This window comes from Lepidochelys kempii, chromosome 9 (genome assembly GCF_965140285.1).
Source record: "Lepidochelys kempii isolate rLepKem1 chromosome 9, rLepKem1.hap1, whole genome shotgun sequence".
NCBI classification, from domain to species: domain Eukaryota; kingdom Metazoa; phylum Chordata; order Testudines; family Cheloniidae; genus Lepidochelys; species Lepidochelys kempii.
Window position 1 is genome coordinate 56,917,597 of NC_136388.1, and position 27,837 is coordinate 56,945,433.

The 27,837-nt window shown below is 48.1% G+C and overlaps 1 protein-coding gene across 1 annotated transcript in view; it reads left to right on the forward strand.

The window, feature by feature from the left end:
• Positions 1–4,277: 4,277 nt before the first annotated feature.
• ZNF185 (zinc finger protein 185 with LIM domain) overlaps positions 4,278–27,837 on the forward strand; it is a 130,985-nt gene continuing 107,425 nt past the window's right edge. The window contains exon 1 of the mRNA XM_073360542.1: positions 4,278–4,357. The gene's annotated coding sequence lies outside the window, so the exon portion shown is untranslated. The remainder of the gene's footprint in view (positions 4,358–27,837) is intronic.

Consider the following 27,837-nt stretch of genomic DNA (forward strand, 5'->3'; position numbering starts at 1 on the left):
CAGCAAATTGGGCTGTGTCCTTTCCCTTGGGTTCTTGAGTCCAGCAACCCAAAAATCACCCAAAGTCCCAAAAGTCCAACAACCCAAAAGTCTCTGTCCCTGGTCAGTGTAGCCCCAGAGTTCAAAAGTTTATCTGCAGAGTTTTACCTCTCAGCCTGGGTGGAAATGTGTGTGTGGGGGCTGTTAAGGGGCATTTTACGTGGTCCGAGGCCGACTGCCCTGCCTCTCCGTAGGGTTCTGCTGCAGCCTTCACCGTGAGCCACTCCGCTCTCCCAGCTGTCCCACAAGCTGCTCTGCTCCACCAGCCATCCCGCAAACTGCTCCACTCTGCTCCACTCCACCAGCCGTCCCGTGAACTGCTCTGCTCCGCCAGCCACAATATATCTTCAGGTCCCCCCACTACTTTACACAGCACTCAGTAATTTCAGCTCTTAATGATTTTAGCTCATAGTAAGGGAGCGTCAGTGCTGGTGCACCATTGGCCCAAAGTGAATTCAGCTCAGCAGCCTGTAACTAGACTCCTAATGGAACCAAAATTAGCTCTGATATTCCACAGTGGGGGGGAGAGGGGGAAGGAGGAGGAGGTGCTTGGTGTTTCAGGCCCACACCACCTAGTACAAATGCCTATCCCTAGCCTCTCTCAATTCATTGGGTTTTGGAACCCATGTCCCTTGTCTAGCAAGTGCGACTTAGTTGGTGGCAAGTCCACCTGTCATAAAACAGTTTCACTGTCCTTGATTCACATAATCAGGGTGTAACAATGCTGGTTCTGGTGGGATCCAACTGAGAGTGCCAATTCAGGACAAACTGCTTAAAGTAGGGCAGTTGCAGCCCAAGGCTGGGGTTTCTGTGCACATCAAGGCAAACCAAACCAGCCAGCCAGAGAGAACTTTGGTCTCAGCCCACTGGCTAACCACAAGTCACACAAGCAATTCCCTTAGACACTCCAGTTTCCCAGTATCACCACCAGTGCCACTTGTTATGGGGACAAATGGTTATGAAAACCAATACCCCAGTAAAAGAAAAGAGGTTCTCTCAATCCCAAAGGACCAAGCTCCAGACCCAGGTCAATTTCCAAATCAGATCTTACCCACAAATCACACTATTGCCAATGCTGTAGAATCTAAAATCTAAAGGTTTATTCATAAAAGACAAAAGATATAGCTGAGAGCTAGAATTGGTTAAATGGAATCAATTACATACAGTAATGGCAAAGTTCTTGGTTCAGGCTTGCAGCAGTGATAGAATAAACTGCAGGTTCAAAGCAAGTCTCTGGATGGGTCTTTCAGTCCTGGGTTCAAAGTTTCAGTGTAGCAAAGTTCCTCCAGAGGTCTGAAGCAGGACTGAAGACAAGATGGAGGCGCTGCGGAAGCTTTTTATAGTCTCTTGCCATGTGGTCTTTCTTTCTTTGTTCCAAAGACAAGCTGTCCATCACATGGCATGGAAAAACCTCAGAATTCTGTCCATAGGCATGTCCCTGCATACCTTGCTGAGTCCCAAGGCATGTCTGCCTTCTCTCAATGGGTCAATTGTATACCTGATGACACCAACTTGTCTGGGGTGTCACCCAGAAGCATAGCACAAGTTTGAACTACAGACAGTATAGAGCCAGTACTTATAACTTTAAATACAAAAATGATACATGCTTATAGATAGCATAATCATAACCAGCAAACCATAACCTTGTCTTGGGCACCTTGTTTGACCCCCCTTTATACAAGATTTGGTGCCACTACAGGACCTTGGTTGCAACAATGTTCTATATGGTCCCAGTTCAAGTCAATAACATCACACAGGGTAACAACACTTTATTCTTCCTGCCCCAATAATAGAGAAACTGGGGATCCCACAGCAGCCAAAGTGACCATTTGGGCTGCTGTGGGTTCAGGCTAGGCGGGGTGGGTGTGCCTATGCAAACAAGATCAGCTCCCTGAAGTTCTTTTCCTCAACTTGTCACAATTCACCACCAGATGTAAGGGTAGAGCTCATCCTGACTCTGCCTGCACAAAGAAATGCTTTCCACTGAATGGTTTCAGAGTAACAGCCCCGTTAGTCTGTATTCGCAAAAAGAAAAGGAGTACTTGTGGCACCTTAGAGACTAACCAATTTATTTGAGCATTAGCTTTCGTGAGCTACAGCTCACTTCATCAGATGCATACTGTGGAAAACGCTTATGCTCAAATAAATTGGTTAGTCTCTAAGGTGCCACAAGTACTCCTTTCCACTGAATGCATCCGATGAAGTGAGCTGTAGCTCACGAAAGCTTATGCTCAAATAAATTGGTTAGTCTCTAAGGTGTGAGTAGTACGCCTTTTTTAAAAGAAATGCTTGGTTTCTCAGATCCTGGTGATGAAGATTCAGTAGTTTGTAACCAAATGTGAGCGCTTAGATGTGTTTCAATCCATGGACAATGCCATTGCTTACTGTGATGGGGGCAGGACCATGGTTTTGATACTAGATAGCCAAAGAAGAGGTTAGCTGATTTTAGATTTTTAACTAATAAACACTGATAATAAAAACTCCCCATCAGGAAAAAAAAAAAAAGAAAGAAAAAGAAATTGGTGTTTAGTCAATCAACACTGGCCAGACACCAGTTACTCAATTTGTGTTCCTTTCACCCCTTTCCCAGTGCAGTATGATTATATAGGCAATGTCCCTGCACGCTGGCTTGTATATAAGGGCTTGTCCACATAGGGTTGGAATGCAGATATGGGGGCTATGATTTCTAAAGCGCACTAATGTGTTGTGCCTGATTCTCCTGGTGTTGTGCATTAACATGCACACTAAAGAGTGCTTTACTGTGGTGCTGTTTGACACAGTACGTTAATGTGCCTTCGGGAACAATGCACTACATGCTAAACCAGGGCTTCAATAACAAGGATACAAAGCTTAAACTAATCTGTAAATGTTTTTTAAATATATATATCATAAAAATTAGCATAGATCCTACTTAGACAAGAATTTTGGGCAGTACCCAAACCGCCTTCCCATTACAGTGTCAAAGTGAGAGAAACTTGCCATTTCTGAACATCTACATAGCATTCAAAAATTGCTAAAAGTAACTTCCCCCAAATAAAATTAATGAATCCTGAAAAACAGAAGCCCTAGTTCTATGTTATGTCTGAATTTGCCAATTGGGGAGCACAGTATGACTGCCTTGGCATCTCTTAGGATATGTCTACTCTGCAGCTAGTAGCAAACCTCCTAGCCCAGGTGGCCAGATCTGCTGGAGCTAGGGTGTTAAAAATAGCTGAGTGGATGTTGCAACATGGGCAGCATCTCAGGCTAGTGACCCCTCCATGTTTATATACTGCCCCCAGTTGCTATAGTCTCTGTGGTGCCAGTCCTTGACTAGCGCATGGGAAGACTGGTAAAGAGTTCAAACACCACAAGACAGATTAAATTAACCCCAGAAGGTCTATTTCCAAGGGCAGGAGCCCCTGACCTGGTGCAGGTATCCCTATCCTACAAACATATATGATGGCATCATGCTGAAAAGTGCAGGATACTGACAAGCATATGCCCTGTGGGGTCAACCAATGATGCACTCCCTTTTTTAATGGGCAATGCTACCACGGACTTGACCACGTTCCCCTCAGCCAAATCTGGACAGATATTTACCTGCCCCCAGATCCAGCTCAGCACTCTGTTTATCTTAGATTTGCTATGGCCCAACTTGCCTTAGGCCTTGAAGTAGAGGAAGCTGCTTTCTTTGCAGTGTCATGTGCCCAAAGAAGTGACCGTGCTGTGAGGATGAAAGCTTCTTTCAACCCCCTGCCAATTTCAGAAGACAACCAGTGGAGAGATGGTTTCTTCTTGATGCTTTTTCTTGTCTAGCTGGCCTGGTTGGTGGATGGGACACACACAACCCGTTGAATAAGAACTCCGGTTGTGCCACCAGCATGATACTCAGAGCACCAATCCAGGTGTCTTGCCAGCTTGGTTCCACCGTACAACAGCAGTGGCTGGAACAGTGTATTTGCTTTGCTTCTGGCAGAGGCTGCTATTTGTTAGACAGATTATTCTTGTAATAATCTGAACACCACTCAGCGTCACCAGGGTATGCGAGGAATGCGGAGGGAAAAGGGCACCTCCTTGGTAAGAGGCCTCGAGCAGGGAGATTGCATCTGAACAGAGAAACCTGTTTGATCTTCCCCTGAAGGGCAAGACACACCCACATCTCCTCCTCAGAACAAGGCTTGGCTTTCGGAAGCCAGTCCTAGCAGGTAACCCACTGCATCTGCTGGGGAGTGTGAAGAAGAGTCCTGCAGGAAGCTGGGGGAGACAGCTCCAGCCACTTCACACACCATTCTCAAATTCACCTTTGGGGGACACCTGAGCTGAAGAACTGCTACAGGTAGGGCCAGTCATGCTTCTTGGGACATCTGGAGCGAGAGAGAGCCTCTGTCTTTCTGTTCTCCTTTTCTCTCCCACGCTCACTGTAAGAAAAGGCTGTCTGTTTATAATCTGCCAGTGCTGGGATCCAGCCAAAGGCTTTTGCTCTAAGCAGAGCTGGGCCTCAATCAAAATCCCAGCTCCCAGCATGCTGTGGACCATGCAGGGCCTGTGTCTGAAATCCCTCTATAATGGGCTGAAGTAGCCTGGGTCCGAGTGCTGTTGGGATACCAGAGTGCTGTGTGCTGTATAAGAACCTGAGTGGACCAGAATGTTTGGAGGGGGTCATGGTCTTTGTGGCTTGGGCTCAGGTCAGGTCTAATGCATATCCATTTACCTCTCAGCTTTGTCTGACTGCTGCATTCCTTCCCACCAACCTCTCTAAAGCCGCTGTTTTACCTAAGATCATTATATACTGAGTAAAAACTGGTCTCCCCTTTGTATGTATTAACTTGATGGGCTGGAGAGAGAGAGCGAGTGTATGTATGTGGTGATGGAGGGCGAGGAGGTGGTGTTCTTATGAAACTTCTGGCAGACCCTTTCTCCTGCAGAGGTTTATTTGCTTATCTCTGAATTAGTATGTAAATTAATGCTCTTGGAAGGGACTGACAGTACTGGTAGGGCTGATCTCGGGTAGGCAGGCACCTCCCTCAACCCCAACTTCTCCACTGCACCTCAAATCCTGTTACATCCTTTTCAGCCCACCTGCTGGTCTAGTTCTAGGTCTCTGCCTAACAGAGACTTGGCCATCACAGCAAGTGATGCGGTGGCTAACAAATGTGATGTAGCCCCCACCCAGCTCATTTAATTTGTGAGCCAAGGCAGTATGCAGACCCAGCTCCCCAAAGGCAAAAGGCTCCTGAGTAGAACTGCTCAGGATTATTATTTTATTTTTTATGCCTGCAAAACAGCTGTAAATGAAATTTAAGCTTGTCAAATGTGTCCTCAAATTTAAAAAAACAAAACAAAAAAAATTCCATTTTGTTAAAAAGAAAGCTGTTTTCCATTGCAAAAGTTGAACATTTTCAGTTGAAAATAGAGCTGTTCATGATGCTTCCTTGATGAGATGGCTGTAATGTGCACATAAGGCTTGGCTGAGCCCATGACAGTAGGAAAAATGGTGTCCTTACTTTTCTTTTTTTATATTGCAGTCAAGGCTCAAGCTGAAGTTTATGTGGGTATGGAGATCATTGCTCTCCTTTTTAAAATAAAGGAAGTACTTTAATAATAGTTAATTACTTGTAATTATAATAATTAAATGGCAGGCACAGTGTGGTGAAATGTGCTTTAGAAATGTGTATCGTGATAATAGTAAGCTCACTGGATAGGGGACTGTCAATTTCTGTTTGTATAGTACAATGGGGTCCCAGTCCGGTTAGTGACCCCAGATGCTATTGATATATTACAGATGCGGAGAGGGGAGAGAGAGGGGTCAAGGAAACATTTCCCTTGTTAACGGTTTAACTCTGTGATTGTCAACAACAAAAATGACAGAACTTGTAGCACCCATGTCTTGGAAGAGTTCTTACGTTGGGATTTTGTTATAATACAAAACACTGACTGGCGCTCAGAAGGCAGTTCTGTGCAAGCCTTTGTCTGCTCTGGGTTGATCCTGAGATGCTGACGCCATAGAACTTCATATAGATTTGCCACCCTGGCTCATCCCAAGTCTGGGATTGTGTCTCTGGCACTGACAAGATCAGGGACTAGCAAAACCTGTAAATGCCTCAAGCCAGCTGAGCATCAGTTTAGTTGCAAGCATGGGTACTGCACAGACAGGCAGGGCAGTCTTCACCCCCACACCCTGTTTTACCCATGTGTCTCAACCCTGACCTGTAGAGCCCACCCCCACCCAGGCTGAGACGGAAGTTAATTTGTGGGACCCATTCCTCCCTTAGCTCTTCTGCTGCAGCAGCCCATGATGGTGGGCTTTGTGATGTGAACATCTGTTCACAAGCGACTGAACTAAGTCCTCAAACTCATTTCATTCCATTTCTCTCTTGCCCTGAGCTGGATCTGAAAGGGTGCTGAAGAGGTGAAAGGTTCCATCTTCCATTGCCAGTCTCTGAAACCAGCTAAACAAATCACTTACAAAAATTAAACTGAATCCTGATTGCTGCAGCAACCAGGACCAGAAGAAGGGCTGAAAAGGCTCTTTGCCTTCAGACTAACACACCCTGTAGGTTAAAATCTAAACAACAGTTTTCAAACCACTGTTTTATTTAGTGGCATGGAATTGTATTTATTCACAAGGCAGGGATCTCCAGCATTAATGTTTTCAGCATAGGGGAAAGTGCTGGAAGGAGGTCACCAATGGGGGATGGACTCCCAGGTGTTGAGGAACAAGTTAGAGGACTGAACTAAGTAGCAAGTGTTCAGTTTGGTCAAGGTAGCCAGTGCTAACACTGATTGGGTAACACATTAGCTATTGGAGATAGGTAAGGTTGCCAACTTTCTAATCGCACAAAACTGAACACCCTAGCCCCACCCCTTCCCTGAAGCCCTGCCCCCTTCCCTGCCCCTTCTCCGAGCCCCACCAACCCTGCTCACTACATTTCCCTCCCTTGGTGGCTCGCTCTCTCCCACCCTCATTCACTTTCACTGAGCTCCAGCAGAAGGTTGGGGTGTGGGAGGGGGCTGGGGGTTGGGGCATGGGCTTACTTCCAGCGGCTCCTGGTCAGTGGCGCAGCAGGGGTGCTAAGGCAGGCTTCCTGCCTGTCCTGGCATCAAGGACTGGGCTGTGCCCCAGAAGTGGCCAGCAGCAGGTCTGGCTCCTAGGCGGAGGCACACACCTGGCTCTGCATGCTGCTCTTGCCCGCAGACACCGCCCAGCCAATGGGAGTATGGAGCCAGTGCTTGGGGCAGTGCGCAGAACTCTGTGGCCCCCCTGCCTAGGAGCCAGACCTGTTGGCCACTTTTGGGGCACAGCGCGGTGTCAGAAAAGGTAGGGACTAGCCTGCCTTAGCCCTGCAGCACAGCAACCGGACTTTTAATGGCTTGGTCAGCGGTGCTGACCGGAGCCACCAGGGTCCATTTTTAACCAGGTGTTCTGGTCAAAACCGAACACCTGGTCACCCTAGAAGGTAGGCCAACCAAAGGCTTTGGATCTCACTGCCAATGATTTCAACAGGACCAGCAAGTGCTCAGCACCTCTAGAAATCAAGCCATTTATTTAGGCTTTAGCTGCCTAACTTTAGCTGCCTAACTGAATTTGAAGAATGTGGTCTCAGCCCCAGGTCTCAAAGGTACCCAACCCCTCCTGATTTCAATGGGAATACCTTTGGGGATCTGGGCCTCAGTGCCCATGGCCACTTGTTTAAATGGGATCCTAATTTTAACACCAGGATGCCTTAAATAGAACATTCATATTCCATGCTTGGCTGTTCACAGTAGAGACTGGCACACTTTGGATGGTGTGTCCATAATAACTTACCTGAGTAAATGCCCATTTTACATGTTGTGGCAGAACTCCGACCTCGTCCACTTGCGTCCCGTGCTTCCAGGTGGTTTATGCTAGCTTCAGAGGCTCACTGCAACCCTCCACATAGCCCTTCTCTCTCTAGGGCCAGGGATACAGTCTACTAAGCCGTTTTCATCATAAGCCAGCAATGGAGGTTGCTGAGAGAATTCCCACAGTCTCTGTTGTTCCTACGGCGTCATGCCAAAACAGTTTAGCCTCCTGTCCAGACAGGGGCCTGTTTTCCCCTTCCAGGAGGTGTTTCGGTAGTGGTGGGTTGGGGGGAACCTGCCAGCAAGAATCCCCCCCAGCCCTGCTCTTGGCACCACTCATCATCACAACATTGAACATACGGGGCTGTAGGATGGGTCTCCGCAGGTCCCAGGTGCTCTCTTTCCTTCGGGGGGGGGGTACTCTGTGGTTTTCCTGCAGGAGACCCATACGGATTCGGCCGCTGAAGACAGCTGGTGGCTGGACTGGGGGGACAGGGTCTACTTTAGCCATCTCTCAGTTCGTACAGCTGGAGTGGTGACCCTGTTCTCCCCCGACCTACGGTCCAAGGTACTGGGGGTCATCGAGGCTGTGCTGGGCTGCCTGCTGCACCTCCGGGTCTGTATGTAGGGGCTTCTGGTCAACCTCGTTAACGTCTATTCCCTGACATCGGGCCCGGAGCGGCTACAACTCCACCAGCAGGCATCTGCCTTCCTCGGCACCTTGGATCCTCACGAGTGCCTGGTCCTGGGCGGGGATTTTAACACCACCCTTGAGGAGCGGGACCGCTCAGGGACCGAGCAGTGCCCGGCTGCCGTGGATGTCCTCCAGGAGATAGTTGAACACCACTCCCTGGTGGACGTTTGGCATGACCACCACCTGGATGACATTTCAATGTTCACCTTTGTCCTGGTGGAGGCCCATCGGTTGCGCCACTCCCAGTTGGACCACATCTATTTATCACATTTCCACCTTTCATGGGCCCACTCCTCCAGCATCCAGCCGGCCCCATTCTCTGATCATCATCTAGCCATCGTGACGGCCTCTCTCTGCGTGGAGAGGCTGGGGCTGGCCTAATGGCATTTCAACAACAGCTTGTTGGAGGATGTGGGCTTTGTGGCATCCTTCCGGGAGTTCTGGCTGCCATGGCGAGGGCAGCGGCATGCCTTTCCCTCGGTGTGGCGGTGGTGGGACCTGGGGAAGGTGCGCATCTGGCTCCTCTGCTGTGACTACACCCAGGGTGCCAACTGACGGAGGGATGTAGCGATAGAGCAGTTAGAATGGGAGGTCTTGGAGCTGGAGAGGCATCTGGCGGCCAGCCCCGAGGATCTGCCCCTCTGTGGAGCGTGCCGGGAGAAGCAGGAGGAGCTCCGGGCCCTGAAAGATCGGCCTGGGGCGCCTTTGTTCGATCCTGCATCCATCTCCTTTGGGAGATGGATCGTGGCTCCCGCTTCTTCTAAGCCCTGGAGTAAAGGAGGGGGGCCAAGAACCATGTCACCTGCCTTCTGGCAGAGGACAGCACCCCCATCACGGATCCAGTGGAGGTGTGCAGGAGGGCGAGAACCTTCTATGCAAGCCTTTTCTCCCTGCATCCAACTGATCCTAACGCTTGCAGAGTGCTCTGGGAGGAGCTCCCTGCTGTTAGTGTCGGCGACCGAGACTGGCTAGAGCTGCCTCTCACTCTGGCTGAGTTCTTGGAAGCCCTCCGCCGCATGCCCACCAATAAATCTCCGGGCATGGACGGGCTGACCATGAAGTTCTACCGTGTGTTCTGGGACATTCTTGGCCCAGACCTAGTCACCATTTTGGCCGAGTCTTTGCAGAGCAGGGTCCTCCCTCTTTCATGCAGGTGAGCTGTGCTCGCCTTATTGCTGAAGAAGTAAATCACCTCTGTGATTTACAAAATTGGTGTCCCATGTTGCTCCTCAGCATGGACTACAAAGTCATAGCAAAAGCCATCTGGCTGTGGCTAGGGTCCGTGCTGGCGGACGTGGTCCACCCAGACCAGACCTACACCGTCCCGGGCCGCAGCATCCTTGACAACCTATATCTGGTCCAGGACCTCTTGGAACTCGGGTGTAGGGGTCGTCTGTTGTTCGCCCTCTTGTTCTTGGATCAGGAGAAGGCGTTTGACAGGGTGGACCAAAGGTATCTCCTGAGCACTCTGCGAGTGTTTGGCTTCGGACCCCAGTTTGTGGGTTTTCTCCGGGTGCTGTATGCCTCCGCAGAGTGTTTGGTCAGGCTCAACTGGACCCTGACCGAATTGGTCAGCTTCGGGTAAGGAGTACAGCAGCGGTGCCCCCTCTCAGGCCAGCTGTACGCTCTGATGATCGAGCCCTTCCTCTGTCTTCTCCGCAGGAGGTCAACAGGGTAGGTGCTGTGGGAGCCGGAGCTGCGGCTGGTCCTGTCGGCATACGCTGATGATGTGCTCCTCATGGTGCAGGACCCGGGCGACTTGGCGCGGGTGGAGGCTTGCCAGGCCATCTATTCGGCAGCCTCCTCTGGCCAGGTTAAGAGCTCTGACCTGGTGTGTTAGGGGGCTTATTCCTTCACCCACTTACTTCCCTGGTCCTTCTCGCATGAACAGAGAGCAACAATACCCTAAGTCCAAAGGTGCAAACAATTCGATGTTTATTGGGGTGAACTTCCAGCAAGCATGATTCCAGTTTCCTTCCTTAGTATCCTCCTTCCCAGCTCTGACACTACAGAGCCTTACACCTGTGTCCCTGTTCCCATTCCTACCCTTAGCCAAACATAATTCCAACTTCCTCACTCCCGTTCCCATTTCCCCCTTTAGCAAAATATGATTCCAATTTTCTTACCCCCATTCCCTGTTCCCATCTCCCCCTTTAGCAAAACATGATTCCAATTTTCTTACCCCCATTCCCTGTTCCCATCTCCCCCTTTAGCAAAACATGATTCCAATTTTCTTACCCCCATTCCCTGTTCCCATCTCACATGCCCACCCCCACCCACACCCACTCACTTCCTCATTGACTACAAATTATATAGTAAAACTTGAATTCTGCTTAGCTTTACCTTAACCAATCATTTTCCTGAAATTTAACTAACCAATCCTAACATATTGTAACATGATTATGTAATCAATTATATCCCACCACCTTAATTAGTTTACACCCAGCAAAATTAATTATACAGCAGACAGGGACAATCACAGAACCAGACAGAGATTATACAGACAAACAACAGCAAAGTGGGAACTATAATGACAAGACAATACAGAAGTGAGGATTTCACATCCCAGCTATTGATAAGTGAGTTCCTGCCAGACAGGATGCCATCAAACCAAGCTTTCCTCCAAATTTTCTAGGCACCTCCCCCTCTCTGGAGGTGACAGGAATACAATCCTGTCCTGATAGTGCCTAACAGCCCAATAGCACCTTATTTCAATGTGACTAGTTTGGAATGTGAGGATGTGACCGTTCGCTTCCCAGCTTATGGCTGCCTCTGCTGCTTAGCCAAAGGCCTTAGCCTAAGAACAGGGCCACAAATTGTCACAGTAAGAGAAGGCCCTTACACTGGCAGACAGTGGTTTTGATTCTTTCTTTTATACCTCTGGAACTAGCCAAGTGATAAGAATACACCTAAATTCTTAAAGTACAGGCCTTTGCAGACAGGCCTGAATATCTATATCCTAACACTCCACCGCTTTTTTTTCTTTTTCTTTTGGGATCCTCCTGCCCAGGTATCCCTGGAAAAGCATAGGACATATGGCGACACATTTCCTGATAGGGCCAGGCATCAAGGTGGAAGGTGTCGATATTCCATTTGTCCCACTGCCCCTTGTGTAGTATAGTGCCCTGCACCTTCTCTCGCAGGGGCATACCACACCTATTCCAATTAGTGTTCCAGACTTCCCATTATAGCAGGCCTGAGAAGGTTGGGTCCAGGTTGTCTAGTACACTGTAGGGTTTGGAGGGCTTACTACATTACTTATAGGTTATCTCCCTATGCAACGTAACACAAGTAGAGTTAACAATACAAAATCCACAGCAACACCGAGTCCTGACCACTGCAGTATGGTCCAACATCCGAGACACCCCCAAAACACTGCCTCTCTTCCTTCGACGGGGTCATGATCTTATGTGTCCAGTTGCTGGCAGTTGCAACAAGCTGCCCCTGCAGGTTTTGCTTGCTTTTGTCCATATCATAAGTCCATTGAATGTTCACAGAGAAATGGGATATTGTCCAAACCAGCTTGCCCACTTGGTATGGAATCAGGCAGTAAGCCCTGGTTTGATTATTCACAGCAATAAGATTCACAGATCCTTTTGTGCACCAAAGTCCAGATAGCAGCATGTGAATGTGTGTAGTTTGGTTATGGGCTGGTGTAATTGTGCCCCCAGTAATATGTACATTCCCAGCAAAACACCTTATACACAGTACACCCAATTGTCCACCCCTTGCATAGGCCATTGATCCTGCTCCTCCATAGTCATAGGAGTGGGGCACATCCAAACATCTTCTATTGATTTACACTATTTTACACACCCCTCCATTGATTCCCAGTGAGCCCCTCCCCTTTTCATTATTTCCATAGGGCTTGTGGGGGCCACCTTAGCTGCCATTCCATTTCCAGGTACCACGGTAGCTATTACACAGGTGCTGGCCTCCTAGTTGAGAATTTGCATTCCCATACACATCTTCCCCCCCAAGGCCAGCCTTTGGAAGCCATCCCCCACCCACATCATGAGGTTTTCTGTTCATTAAAACACAGCAATGCTAGCAACAAGACAAACACCACAGACAAACAACACAAAACATAGATCCATGGTATTCTGGGTTATTTTTCCCGCTGGCACCAGCTTGCTTGTAGAGTGTCTGAAAAACAAAAGAAACAATTTCCTTCTCCATGGTGGGGACAGATTATTGCTTAATAATAATACCACTTTCTTTTACAAATGTCCTTGCTACTTGCAGGAAAAACAGAAGAATTACCTCCAGACTGTCCTTATTTTGTTCTATAGTCAGGCTAGTGAATTACCTCACTCACTGGTCATTTATGAAATTCATGAGATGGTGTACCTCAGTTTCCCCTCTTGTACAACAGACCAAGTTTGCAATAGTTTCTCTGCTGTACCAAGCTTTAAGTTTATTCTCAGGTAATAGCTGAGACACAGCTTCAGATTTTAGCACTGTACACACACACACACACACACCCCTTAAGGTTAACCTGTCCCCCTTATTTTCAGGCTTGACTTGTTTTTTTTCACCTCCCTTTCCTGGAGGGCCATAATCTGAGTCTTCTAGTAGCTTGTTTGCTGACCGGATGTATTCATTATTTGCAGCTCCTTTGTGCCTATCAGCTAGGTAATTTGCATTTACACACAGAGGCTTACTAGCTTGCTTCTGGATCCAAAGCTGTTAGCAGCTCAGACACTGTCTTAAAAGGGAAGCATTTTACTTCCACCAGAGTTCTGATTACTTTCCACTTTCATCTCCTGCTCCAAAACACACAGATCTGAAAAAGAAAGCACAACCTATTGTGGCTCCTTTTGGAGCCCTATTAGGATTTTAATGAAGTACCATGTTTTATTTGCATTTCTTTTACTCCTTTTCCAATATACACTGCACATGTCCTGGGAAAATGCAAATTCCTTCCATATAGTTTAACCTCCATAACATCATATTAGCCACATTAATTTTACACAAGGTGTAACTGCCTCCCCCATGCCTACACAGTTTTCATGCACACCCACCAAAGCAACAATCTAATCCCCCAGAGCCATCCCAAGGCTCAGTGTTCCCATCATTCCTCCCCTTTTCCTTTTCTTTTACCTGTGCACACACACACAAAATTCTGTTTTGCCTAATATCCCTTGCACTGTGATTACTCTTTTTTACACAACTGTACCGCAATTACACTTCCATCTTGTACAACTAGACACAACCAGGGGCAGCCAAGTTAAGTTCCAAAAGAAACCTCTTCCATCCTTTAGTGATTTTGATTACATTACCCAATAGTCAAATAATTTTGCTCAGATTCTCTCTCCGCCTGCTGCCTGCAGCAGTCCCTTATAGACCATTTCTGTGGGAAAAGGGCCCATTTTCCCTCAGAATAGCTGTAAAGGCTTCTGGGGACAGAAGCGTAGTGGTGATAGTAGCCACTCTACCTGACCCCCTTGGAAAATTTAATTACCAAGCTTCCATCCAATGTGACTGCACAGAGTTGCACATACAGTTACATGTATATAACTGGGTTTTATCATTAAACAAAAACTTCTTTCTTTACATCTCACATAAGTATCCAAAGTACCCTCCATTAAAACTTCAGAAAAACAAAAGAGTGTGGAAAGGCAGGTTGCACTTTGAAACTTTTTTTTTTTCTCCACTCCCCCAGGACCAAGTCTCAGATCCAGTCTCTAAAGGTGGTCTGTTAACTCTGCTTTTGACTTTAAACCCTTTTGTGCCAAATCATCTTTAACTACCCCTAACTAATTTACAACCCTTCAGCAGCCCTTGCTGAAGCAGCACCAAACTTGAAAGATTACACAATGCACAGCTACAGACTAGGGACCGAATGGCTAGGCAGCAGTTCTGCGGAAAAGGACCTAGGGGTGACAGTGGACGAGAAGCTGGATATGAGTCAGCAGTGTGCCCTTGTTGCCAAGAAGGCCAATGGCATTTTGGGATGTATACGTAGGGGCATAGCGAGCAGATCGAGGGACGTGATCGTTCCCCTCTATTCGACATTGGTGAGGCCTCATCTGGAGTACTGTGTCCAGTTTTGGGCCCCACACTTCAAGAAGGATGTGGATAAATTGGAGAGAGTCCAGCGAAGGGCAACAAAAATGATTAGGGGACTGGAACACATGAGTTATGAGGAGAGGCTGAGGGAGCTGGGATTGTTTAGCCTGCAGAAGAGAAGAATGAGGGGGGATTTGATAGCTGCTTTCAACTACCTGAAAGGGGGTTCCAAAGAGGATGGCTCTAGACTGTTCTCAATGGTAGCAGATGACAGAACGAGGAGTAATGGTCTCAAGTTGCAGTGGGGGAGGTTTAGATTGGATATTAGGAAAAACTTTTTCACTAAGAGGGTGGTGAAACACTGGAATGCGTTACCTAGGGAGGTGGTAGAATCTCCTTCCTTAGAGGTTTTTAAGGTCAGGCTTGACAAAGCCCTGGCTGGGATGATTTAACTGGGAATTGGTCCTGCTTTGAGCAGGGGGTTGGACTAGATGACCTTCTGGGGTCCCTTCCAACCCTGATATTCTATGATTCTATGATTCTATGATTCTATGATTACTGGCAGCTTCCCATAATGCTGCCCTTACTTCAAACCTCTCACAAGCAGACTGAAGTGCCTCCTTTCCCTGGAAGGCATTCAGTCCCCATGGGCAGGGACCTTCTTCCACTACCCATGTACCAAGGAGGGTGGGCTCCTCAGCCACCCCCCATCCCTCTGGGTCCCCTAACACTTCCTCCATTTCCTTTTTAATCTCATCCCAGGTTGACCCCTGTACCTGGTATGGGCCCTGGTTCTCCCTTATCCATTTATCCAAAAAATCCTTTATCTTGGCTTGCCAGAACCCGCAACTACCATCACGAGAGTTCGCGATACCCCCTCCAAGCAGCTGCGCGGACTGTTGGGGAGAGGGACTTACAGGCTGCCACTCACCTATCCAATGCAATGCATCCGAGTTAGTCACGGCACCAAGATGTTAGGGGGCTTATTCCTTCACCCACTTACTTCCCTGGTCCTTCTCGCATGAACAGAGAGCAACAATACCCGAAGTCCAAAGGTGCAAACAATTCGATGTTTATTGGGGTGAACTTCCAGCAAGCATGATTCCAGTTTCCTTCCTTAGTATCCTCCTTCCCAGCTCTGACACCACAGAGCCTTACACCTGTGTCCCTGTTCCCATTCCTACCCTTAGCCAAACATGATTCCAACTTCCTTACTCCCATTCCCATTTCCCCCTTTAGCAAAATATGATTCCAATTTTCTTACCCCCATTCCCTGTTCCCATCTCCCCCTTTAGCAAAACATGATTCCAATTTTCTTACCCCCATTCCCTGTTCCCATCTCACATGCCCACCCCCACCCACACCCACTCACTTCCTCATTGACTACAGATTATATAGTAAAACTTGAGTTCTGCTTAGCTATACCTTAACCAATCATTTTCCTGAAATTTAACTAACCAATCCTAACATATTGTAACATGATTATGTAATCAATTATATCCCACCACCTTAATTAGTTTACACCCAGCAAAATTAATTATACAGCAGACAGGGACAATCACAGAACCAGACAGAGATTATACAGACAAACAACAGCAAAGTGGGAACTATAATGACAAGACAATACAGAAGTGAGGATTTCACATCCCAGCTATTGATAAGTGAGTTCCTGCCAGACAGGATGCCATCAAACCAAGCTTTCCTCCAAATTTTCTAGGCACCTCCCCCTCTCTGGAGGTGACAGGAATACAATCCTGTCCTGATAGTGCCTAACAGCCCAATAGCACCTTATTTCAATGTGACTAGTTTGGAATGTGAGGATGTGACCGTTCGCTTCCCAGCTTATGGCTTCCTCTGCTGCTTAGCCAAAGGCCTTAGCCTAAGAACAGGGCCACAAACTGTCACAGTAAGAGAAGGCCCTTACACTGGCAGACAGTGGTTTTGATTCTTTCTTTTATACCTCTGGAACTAGCCAAGTGATAAGAATACACCTAAATTCTTAAAGTACAGGCCTTTGCAGACAGGCCTGAATATCTATATCCTAACACGGTGGTCGGGGACGGCTGGCAGGTGAGCTCCCTCCCACCTGCGCTTCAGGCCATGCGGTGGAGCGTGGTTCTGCTGCTCTATCTCGGTGTTTACCTTTCTGCCACACATCCCTCTCCGCCAGAGAACTGGCACTATTTAGAGGGAAGGGTGGTAGAGTGGCTCCGGAAATGGACAGGACTACACCGTGCCTCTCCCTTCGAGGGAGAGTGCTGGTGCTTAATCAGCTAGTCCTGTCCATGCTCTGGTACCGGCTCAACACCCTGGTCCCAGCCCTGGGTTTCCTGGCTAACCTCCAGACATTGATTCTGGAGTTCTTTTGGTCAGGACTGCACTGGGTCCTTGCAGGGGTTCTCCACCTACCCCTGGAGGGGGGAGGGCAGGGCCTGAAGTGTCTGCACACTCAGGTCCATGTCTTCCGCCTCCAGGCCCTGCAGAGGCTTCTTTATGGTACAGGTAGTCTGGCATGGAGCATACTAGTGCACACCTTCCTGCACCATTTCCGAGGGCTCCGATATGACCAGCAGCTCCTTTATCTCCATCCAAGAGGTCTTCCGCAAGACCTCTCCAGGCTGCCAGTCTTCTACTGGGACCTCCTCCGGACCTGGAAACTGCTTTCAACGACCAGGTCCATGGCGGCCACCGAGGGGGCAGATCTCCTCCCAGAGCCCCTGCTACACAACCCCCAGCTCCGCGTGCAGGTGGCGGAGTCCCCCTCGGTGCACCAGAGGTTGGTCTTGGCAGAAGTCACAAGAGTCGGAGACCTCCTGGACTACGACTGGGGAGATTGGCCTGATCCCCTGACGCTTGGTCAGTGCATGGGCCTCTCCAGACCTCGTACTCCCCGGCGCATACTTCAGGAGGTGAGGGCCACTTTGCTGCCTGCTGCTTGCGTTTACCTCGACCAGGTCCTGCACAAGGGTGCATCCCGCCCTCCCTCCACCCCAGGCCCACCGGACCTTTTCATTGGGCCCCTGCCCCGTGGACCCAGCCGACCACCTCACCCGTCACTGTGAGCTGGCTGCACGAGCTGCAGCTGGTGTGCTTCCAAACCGCGCCAAGGAAACATCTATACATGTTCGTGCTCCACACCCTACACATCCTTACCCTCGCGTCCCACCCCGATACAAAATGGCGGGACCTCCTGCCACCTCTGAAGCATGAGGAGCCCCAGTGGGCCAGCCTATACTCCACCTTGGTCCCGAGGCCCACTGGGGATATCAGTTGGCGGCTCCTTTATGGAGCCGTGAGCACGGGCATGTACTTGGCATGGTTCACCCCACCCAACACCTGCCCCTTTTGGGTGTGAGAGAAACCCTGGCACACATATACTTGGAGTGTGCCAGGCTGCAGCCCCCTATTCTGGCTCCTCAGAAATATTTTGTTACGCTTTTGGTTGCACTCTTCCCCTCACCTTCTTATTCATGCACTCCCTATCCGTAGCCCCACAAAGTCGCGGGACCTCCTGGTCAACCTCCTTCTGGCCCTAGCTAAAATGGCCATCTATAAAACCAGAGTGAGGAGGTTGGCTGATGGAGTCTCCTGTGACTGTGGGGCCTATTTCCAATCCTCCATCCATTCACGTATCCGGGCAGAGTTCCTCTGGGGAGCATCCACTGATTCCCTTGCCATCTTTGAGGAGCAGTGGGCACTGTCCGGGGTTCTCTGCTCAGTGTCCCCGTTCGGTTCCCTTCGTTTGACCCTTTGACCACACTCCTGTCCCTGTTATTTCATTAGTTGTCCCCCATATTTATTTGGTGTCCAGGTCCTGTGAATCCCCCTCTTAGGCTGGGGGGGATCCTTTAGCACTTCCCAGATCCCAATAAGGCTACTCTGCTGTACCCAACTGGCCTGGGTCTGTAACATAGTCCACGTGCTGACCGGGATATATTAATGTTTGCTCTCAATGACCTGTTCGGAGCTCACATTTGAAAACAACCCCTGGTGTCAGTGTGATAAAGAGATTGGTGGCACCGTTCAGTTTTGCTTCTAGAGACCTGACTTCAGGGCTGGATTTTGAATCACAGGTGAAATGAATTTGATGGCTTCCATCTAGTCCATATAGGTCATTTGTCCACAACACACAGTTCAGAGGTTTGGAGCTTCCACTTCCCAACATGGATTTCATGTTCGAGGGGGGACTCCACTCTGCCGCCCCTTATAACACTAGCCTGGATAGTTCAGCTTGTGCCAAACATTAAATAGAAGTGCTTTTCAAGAATGCTACCTCCCTAGATGGCTTTGCTGTTGTAATGATTGCCATCTTGTCTGACACCAGGCATTGAACTAGGGACCTCCAAAGCTCAAAGCCCAAGGGAATAAAGTTCCTTAGGTGATAGCTGTAACAGACTCCTGTCCTCTGTGGATTGGGCACAGAGCACAGGTAACATACAGTAACCAGAGGCAGGGGCAAGATCTGGGCTGGGGAGCTTTCTGGAAATGAGTCAGGGGGTATGTAATGAAAGCATGCTGGGGCCACTAGCTGCAGAACTTCCTTTCCTTGGCTGTCCCCTTTTCCCATCTGTTTCTTTAACTACTCAGTTCTTTTCACAAAGGCTGAGTCTGATATATGCTATTAAATTGCTCACCCAGAAGTTTCTCTCTTGCTGATTGTATCATGTTGTCTGAACCAAGGATGTGTAGATTGTTCCAGTGTTACGTATCCACAGTGGTTTTAAGAAAGGGGCCCAATGACTTTGCATGCTGATGCTGGATTAAAATATGATCCATTACACTTTTGATTCACTGCCAATCTTAAACTTTCTTGCTGCAACTGCTGCTTTTATTGTACTGATTGAACATAAACCTTGTGGTTGTGCATCCTGTGTATGCTATTTTCATATGAGTGACGGTGTCTAGAGCAGAGACTCATAAGTTTTGCTCCTTGGCTCATTCCCTGATCCTGAACAGAATGAGTGATTTTGAGAACTATGCAGTGAGGAATGGGAGGGTTGCAGCAGATTACGGGGGACAACAAATGTAGCAAGTCTGGATGGGAGTGATGGTCACAGGATTAAAACAAGGAAACCAGAGGGGAACACTGAGCAGAGAACCCCAGAGAGCATCTCCCACTCCACGTGAAAGGTGCCAGCTGGATAGCTCTGGAGAGTGAAGTCTCCTATTTATCCTGGTCACCTGGTAGTTGGTGACCTGTTCAGATGAGCACAGTCAGCTCAGTTCCTGGCCAGCTAGTGCCAGATGTGAGGGTGCGTTTTGTGATGTAGACACTGTAGGTGGATTTTCAAAAGTGCTCAGCATTGGCCTAACTCTGCTTCTAGTGAAACCAATGAGAATTTTACCAATGACATAGATAGGCTGCTGCTGAGTGCTGCTGAGACACCACTTGCCTATTAGAAACTGGAGAGGGGCCATCATCTCAGTCCATACAAGACGCTGAACTGTAATCAGGAACTTGTGGTCACTATTAGCCAAGGCTGGATTCACGTCGGGGACAATGCCAAGATGCATTGATTCCATTCAGAAAATGAGGGTTAACACTTCAGGAGCAAGGGAAAGACTCCCACTGTTTGGCTGAAGTGCAGAGTGTGGCAGGGAAACTTCTCCAGGAGAGGAGCAGAGCTGAGGTCAGCTAGGTGAAGTAGGTACTTCCTCAGCACTCTGTGAAAAGATGTGTTCAAGGCATCCAGCCAAGGCCTCAGGGTGGAAATACTAACTAGGACAGCTCACTTTTGATGGATTCACACTTTGTCCCTAAGCCTTGTGGTCCCTAAGCTCAGGCTGAATGAAGCTTTTAGTTTAAGCTCTAGTTGAGAGAGGCTGTTGTTCTCTTTGGGTATGTCTACACTAGAACTGGAAGGTATAAATTACAGCTCAAGGAGACAGAAGCGCTAGCATCCTAAAAATAGAAATATAGCCACACCGACAGGGGCTAGCCTCCCTGAGTACCGAACCTATGGGCTCAGGCTCCGGGCAGTTAGCCCTTCTTGCCATTTGCACGGCTGTAGTTATGTTCTGTTTTCAGTGTGCTAGCTCACGCAGAGCTAGCATGCATATGTCTCCTGAAGCTGGAAGTTACACCTCCAGCTCTAGTGCAGATGGACCCTTCGTTGCTTTGGCTGGGTTCTAAAAGTCTTTGTTCACTGAGTGGGCTTCAAGAACCTGGGCTACGGTCCCATAGATGACCTGAGCAGTGACTGGGAAGAAAACGGCTCCACAACCCTTCCCAGAGGTAGTCAGGCCTCTACCTCATTTCTGCCTTTCAGAGAGAATTACCATTCCGAAATGGGCACCAGCAGGGCCATGTCAACAGCATCATAAAAGGTTTGTAGGGGCATGAACCCCCACCCCAGGTGCTGAGGCAATACCATGCTGTGTTACATGGTCTCCGGAACAGAGAGCTGGCAGCAGCAGCCTGATCACTAGAGTTGCTGCAGCACAGAAAAGGCTGCAGGCTCAGCTGGCAGCAGTTAATCACTGGGGGGATTAGGGACACTTGGGTGGTAATAGCTGGGTTAATGATATGATAGCTGTAATTGGGAGGATATAAGAGGAATACAGGAAGTTGGGGAAAGGGTACAGTGTGGAAAGCTCCTGCTACAATATCTTGTTTTCTTTGTGGGAGAACTGAGGAATAAATGTACAAGTGGTGAAAGGGAAACAACTTGGTGTGTTTTTGACCGAGGCAGGGCCATCCTTAGGGGGCCCTACACAGTATTATTAAAGGTGCCCCTATGCCTGACTTGGGGCACAGCTACCACCCCTGCCCACAGACCCCCAGAAGAACCACCTGCCCCATTGCTCACACATGCCAGGGCTCGCAGCCTGGGGGGCAAGGGGAGGGACAAGGCAGCAAAGAGGATACCGAGCCGCCGGGCAGAGAGTCACCGTTCCCCGCAGAGACCCTACCTTCGTACCCTCTCCGTCATGCAGAATGTGCTACGCTGGCGCATTCGGGTCTGTGAATATGGTCCCTGCCTTCTGCCTAGTAAGGAGACTGCAGCGCATGCTGAGTGTGTAAGAGCTGAACTGCTCTTACCTGCTGTCCCAGTCATAGGTGTGGACTTTGTGGGTGGGTGCTCCGGGGCTGGTGCACCCACAGGGAAAATTTAGTGGGTGCAGAGCACCCACCAGTGCCAAGCTCCTCCCTCTCTCGGGGGAGGAGGTGGAGTGGGGGTGGAGCAGATGCAGGAAGAGGTGGGGCGGGGGCTTGGGGGCAGGGTGTGGAGTGGAGGCGGGGGAGTCGAGCACCCTCTGGCAAGATGAGAAGTCGGCACCAATGTTCCCGGTGGTGCCTCAAATTTTCACGTGCCCGACCCAGCTGTGTATGCTGCATATGCCTAAGGATGGCCCTGGACTAAGGGACCATGGAAACAGGCTAGGCAGTGCGGCACACCTGGTAGCTGAAGAAGCACCTGTGACATTCTCTTAAAGCCACCTTTGTGCAGGGCATTGAGTTGGCTCTGAGCAGAAATAATTAGCTGTACTTTTCTGACAGATACAAGTACTACACTGTGCCTAAAGCTCTCTGGAGAGGCATTGTATTACCGTGGCAGGTGCCAGTGCTGGAAATGGCAGTTTCTCAGAACAATGACTCAGATGTGTTTTAGCAGGTAGCTGCACAGTCCTGAGTTGTGTGCTGGGCCTGTTCTTTAACTTCCTTTTAGTTCAGTCTTGGAAAGTGCCTGCGGCCCTGATATTTCTTTCCTTTCAATTGGGTAAATCAGGAGTTACCATTGTTGATGTTAATGGGATTACACCAGTGCAAAGGTGATGAGAATCAGGTTCTCAATCACTGATCAAAAAGCACAGCTTCCTGAAGGCCCCCTCAATAAATATTTCACAGGAGTTATTTTGACCTGCTCACTAAAGCATAGGCACCCACCCTACGCACACAGCTCACTAGGGCACTGAACTGGGTGGCAAGAGGCCTGGGTTCAATTCCCAGCTCTTCTACTGCTTTGCTGGGTGACTTTGGGCCAATCACTTCCTTCTCTATGCCTCAGTTTCCCCATCTGCAAAATAGGGAACTCCATTGTGAAGTGCTTTGAGATCTACTGCCAAAAAGTGCTATATAAGAGCTAGGTATTCTTTTATTCCACTGACTTCATTTTAAGTCCTGTTATGTGGCAGTGCTTGTGACCTTGTATGGAGCTATTTCTCACTGGGGTTACAGCCAAATTCATTTGTAACATGACCAGTTTGCTGACTCCTTTTGGTGGCAAACACAAAAGGATCTAAGCTGCAAAATTTGAATCGCATTTCAAAACCATTCACCTCCATGTCTGGAAATATTCAGCAGTTGCAGGCTTTTGCATGAGGTTATTTGCAAAGTTTAGCTCTATCTACCCATGAGGGTCTGGCTTTGGATTTTGAGCCATACAACCATTAAAGTTCAGAGATGTGTGTGTAACAACCCTTATGTTCAGCACCGCTGGGGTCTGAATCAGCGAAGCCTGATTTTTATTATACTCTTTTTGTACCAGTGTTGGCCCATAAGGCAGAAACTAGTATCTTCCTTCCCTCTCTGTCCCTTGCTGCTGCTTCCATCTGTTCTACCCTGCCTGCCATGTTCTTAAGCTTTTTCTTGGGTGTATTGTATCCTCATTTCCTCACACAATCTGCTTTCCACTTGACAGCTTCATGTGGGAATCTGTGTTGGCATCCAGTGTACATGCCCCAAATACGTCCAGTGCGTCCTTCAATTTCTAGTGGAGATGAGCTGCTGGTAGGTGACTTCTGGGGTCTCTTCTTTGGTGGTATTCTCTTCATCCAATGCCCAGAATCTTTCATAGGCACTTATTTTTGGAGTGAAGTCTGAGCTTAGGAATTAATTCTTCTGTTGCGGGGGGGGGGGGGCTGCAGCAGAGCATCTTCTCTGTGAATCAGGCAGAGAGTGGGCTGTGTCACATGCTGAATGAGTTGCATTTGGATCCAGGATTTTGGTTTTGACCCATTTGCAGTTACCAGCTCTATGTGGAAATCTTGCCATGTCCCTGCTGGAGGCTGGTGTGGAGAGATTAGGTGCATGGTTTTCACTAGCATGTTTGATTCCCTGTCCATGCTGGAGCCTGAAGCCCTGCTAAACTCAGGCTAGCTACAACCATGTTTGGAAATGGCAGACAAGTGGTTTTGCCAGAACTTTGACAGCTCTTTCAGAATCCGATCGGGTTTGGCAGAGCTCTGCTCTCATTGTGGAATAATCACAGGCATGTCTATACTAAAGAATCCTGCTATTTGGCCATGGGGACAAATCTAGCGCATCAACCATTGTTGAAAATGTCCAGCTAGCACTGACAGGGCCAAATAAATTCAATGCAGCAAAGCATGGGTGACCCCTTTGTTCTAAAAAGGGTGTGACTCATGCTTTCTTAGAATTGGTGTTGGACTCTATTGACTCTGCTCACTTTAGCTAAGGATCACTTTCAATATTGGTGGAGGGGAAGGGCAGGGGAGCAGGGAACACATGTTTTCAAGTGTAGACACTGATTGGAAGGGACAATGAATCCACTAGATTCTCTTAAAGACATAAGGTGTGGCACTGTTTGCTGGGGAAGAAGAAATATTTTTCTCCGATCGAGGAATGATAGGGAGTGCAGCCTCCCTTGATTTTATTTTCCTCCTATTGGTTCTTATTGTTGAAGAAGAAACTCCTCTAGTAAGCAAGGTCTGTTGGAAAGATGGCAGGCATGTGTTTAGGAACCGAACAAGTTCTGACCACTCTTTAGGGCAGAAAGAATTTAAGACCTGTGTATCCACTACTCTATATAAATGTGCTGATGCACAAAACAGAGGTAGCTTCACTGAATCGGGAGAAAAAGAAAAACGTGGACAGGATAGAGCATAAGATACCTGCATATTGAAGCAACTGATGAGGAATAATAACTTCTTTTTGGTCCTTTAACTTGTGTAGTTTCTATTAGCCATAAGCCATTGTAATGAACTGGATTGGGGGGTAGGGGTAATGTCTGTTTGTGTATGTGCATACAGTGTAGCACAGTCCTCTTCTGGACAGAAACGGAACTGCTTTGTGTGTCATAGACCCTATGCTTCTAAAGCTAAGGCAGATTCTCCTTTGGCTCAAGAGGGAGAGGCCTATAAGAAGGAGCAAGGGGATCTATTTATCCCCACTGTTGCTTGGAAGTTCTGACTGGCCACTCTAGTTGGATAATGGCAAATGAAGTCTTAGGTAGCCATGGGGTTGTGCCAAGAGATTGCATGTGATTTGTCCACAGAGAACCATTGAGTAATCTTTCCAACAAACCCTTAAGGAGAATGAGAAAAGAGTTGGCCCAAGTAATGAATCTAGGCACTGTGGATAAAAGCAGTCTGCATTCTCCCTTATGTTTGTCCTCTTCCACAAGCAGTGTGGCATGTGAGTTTATGAAGACAGATTTGGCAATATGGAAAACGTTTAAATTGTTACAAAACAGGAAGCATGGGCAGTCAGATGCTGCCAGTAGCTGGTTGGCCTGCTCTCCCTAATGGATTACAGATAAGAAGGCGAAGAAGGATCTTTACTTGCATTACAGGGCAAAATATAATTAATCCAAGGGCCATCTGCCTCCATTTGCAGGATCAGCATGAAGGATGGGAGCATTGTCTTGTAGCAAGAGGAAGGGACTAGGACTTAGGACTCCTGAATTCTATTTATAGCTCTGCAACTGATTTGCTGCCTGGCATGGATGGACATCATGTCACATGTTTGTGCTCAGTTTCCCCACTACTAACACATAGATAACACTTGGCCTTGCTCACAGGCAGGTTGTGAGGCTTACTTTTAAAGTGTGACTCAACTTTTTTGATAAGCAACTATGAAAATGGCAATTGGGATCCCACATTTCTTCTTCGAGTGCTGTCCCTGTGGTTGCTCCACTCCAAAAAAAATGACAAAGTCCTTCACACTATGAAAGACTCTAGAGCAACACTGCACACACTGGGCATATACCTGTCCCTCCCCAGGAGACAACAGTATCAACCTTATCAGAGGCCATGCACACAACAGTATCACCAGCCCCAGCCCAGACCATACGCTATAGCCAGAAGTCATGCTAGACCTCCTAGGTGCAGACAAAACCAGGTGCGACCAGCTACCACCCATCCATCAGGAAACAAGAAACAATTTTGAAGTGTTGGTTGCGGGTTTGCACGATCACCCCTTGACTCCACCGCCTATTTGCCCATTTAACCAGCACCTCCAGGTTTTCCACCATGCCTGGCAGCAGGTCACACAGGACCGTTGGGTCCTGGAAATAGTTCAGTCCGGTTACTCCATCCCTTTTATATCCTACCCTTCTACCCTTCCCCCTCCCCCGAACCCTCTTCAGGGACCACCGTAGAAGTGGCTCATCTTATACAGCTAGGTGCAGTGGAACCTATGCTGACACAACATCGAGGAAAAGGGTTCTACTCCCACTACTTTCTGACCCAAAAGAAGGGTGGGGGATGGAGACCTATACTAGACCTATGATGACTGAACAAATTTGTACATGTACAGAAATTCAAGATGGTCACATTGGGTACAATGATACCTACTCTGGAACAAGGGGACTGGGTCTCAGCCCTCGACCTATAGGACGCCTATTTTCACGTATCCATTCATCCAGCACACAGACGCTTCTTGCGAGTCACACTTGGACATGACCATTTTCAATACAGGTGTCAAGGTTCCTTCCCCACTCTGAACTCTAGGGTACAGATGGGGGGACCTGCATGAAAACCTCCTAAGCTTACTTTTACCAGCTTAGGTTAAGACTTCCCCAAGGTACAAATTATTTTACCCTTTGCCCTTGGATTTCCACTGCCACCACCAAACTTTATCTGGGTTGCTGAAAAAATGGAGTTTGGACACGTCTTTTCCCCCCAAATCCTCCTACCCCTTGCACCCCACTTCCTGGGGAAGGTTTGGTAAAAATCCTCACCAATTTGCATAGGTGACCACAGACCCAAACCCTTGGATCTTAGAACAATGAAAAAGCATTCAGTTTCCTTACAAGAAGACTTTTAATAGAAGTAAAAAATAGAATCACCTCTGTAAAATCAGGATGGTGAATACCTTACAGGGTAATTAGATTCAAAACATAGAGAATCCCTCTAGGCAAAACCTTAAGTTACAAAAAAGACACACAGACAGGAATATTCATTCTATTCAGCACAGCTATTTTCTCAGCCATATAAAGAAATCATAATCTAACACATACCTAGCTAGATTACTTACTAAGTTCTAAGACTCCATTTCTGTTCTGTCTCCGGCAAAAGCATCACATAGACAGACACAGACCCTTTGTTTTTCTCCCTCTTCCCAGCTTTTGAAAGTATCTTGTCTCCTCATTGGTCATTTTGGTCAGGTGCCAGCGAGGTTACCTTTAGCTTCTTAACCCTTTACAGGTGGGAGGATTTTTCCTCTGGCCAGGAGGGATTTTAAAGAGGTTTACCCTTCCCTTTATATTTATGACACCCCCCCCAAATCTCAGCTAGGGTGAAACGCTGGCTGGGATTTCTTCCTGGAGCTCTAGGAAAAACAGAGTTAATAAGGCACATGCACCTCTAAATATACTACCAAGTACATAAAGACCAACAATATTTTCCACATCTCAAGAACGATTTTAACCAGTTGATTCTGGGAAACTTTCACGGGAGAGTGCATCAGCCACTTTGTTAGAAGCTCCTGTGATGTGTTGGATGTTGAAATCAAAATCTTGGAGAGCTAAACTCCACTGTATAAGTTTTTTGTTATTTCCCATGGCGGTATGAAGCCACTGTAGCGCAGCATGGTCGGTTTGCAGGTGGAAACACCGTCCCCAAACATATGGGCATAGCTTTTCCAGGGCGTAGACAATGGCGTAACATTCTTTTTCACTGACTGACCAGTTGCTTTCCCTCTCAGACAGCTTCTTGCTGAGAAACACTACAGGGTGGAATTCTTGATCAGGTCCTTTCTGCATTAAAACTGCTCCCACACCACACTCGGACGCATCTGTGGTTACTAGGAATGGTTTGTCAAAGTCTGAGGCAGGGTCAGACATGAGTGTCGCTTTAACCTGGTTAAAGGCCTTCTGACACTTTTCGGTCCACTGAATGGCATTTGGGTGTTTCTTTTCGGTTAGGTCTGTCAGTGGGGCAGCGATTTGGCTGTATTGCAGTACAAATTGTCTGTAATAACCGGCCAAGCCTAAGAAGGATTGAACCTCTTTCTTTGACTTTGGGACAGGCCACTTTTGGATAGCATCCACTTTGGCCTGTAGGGGGCTGATAGTTCCTTGACCCACCTGGTGTCCAAGGTA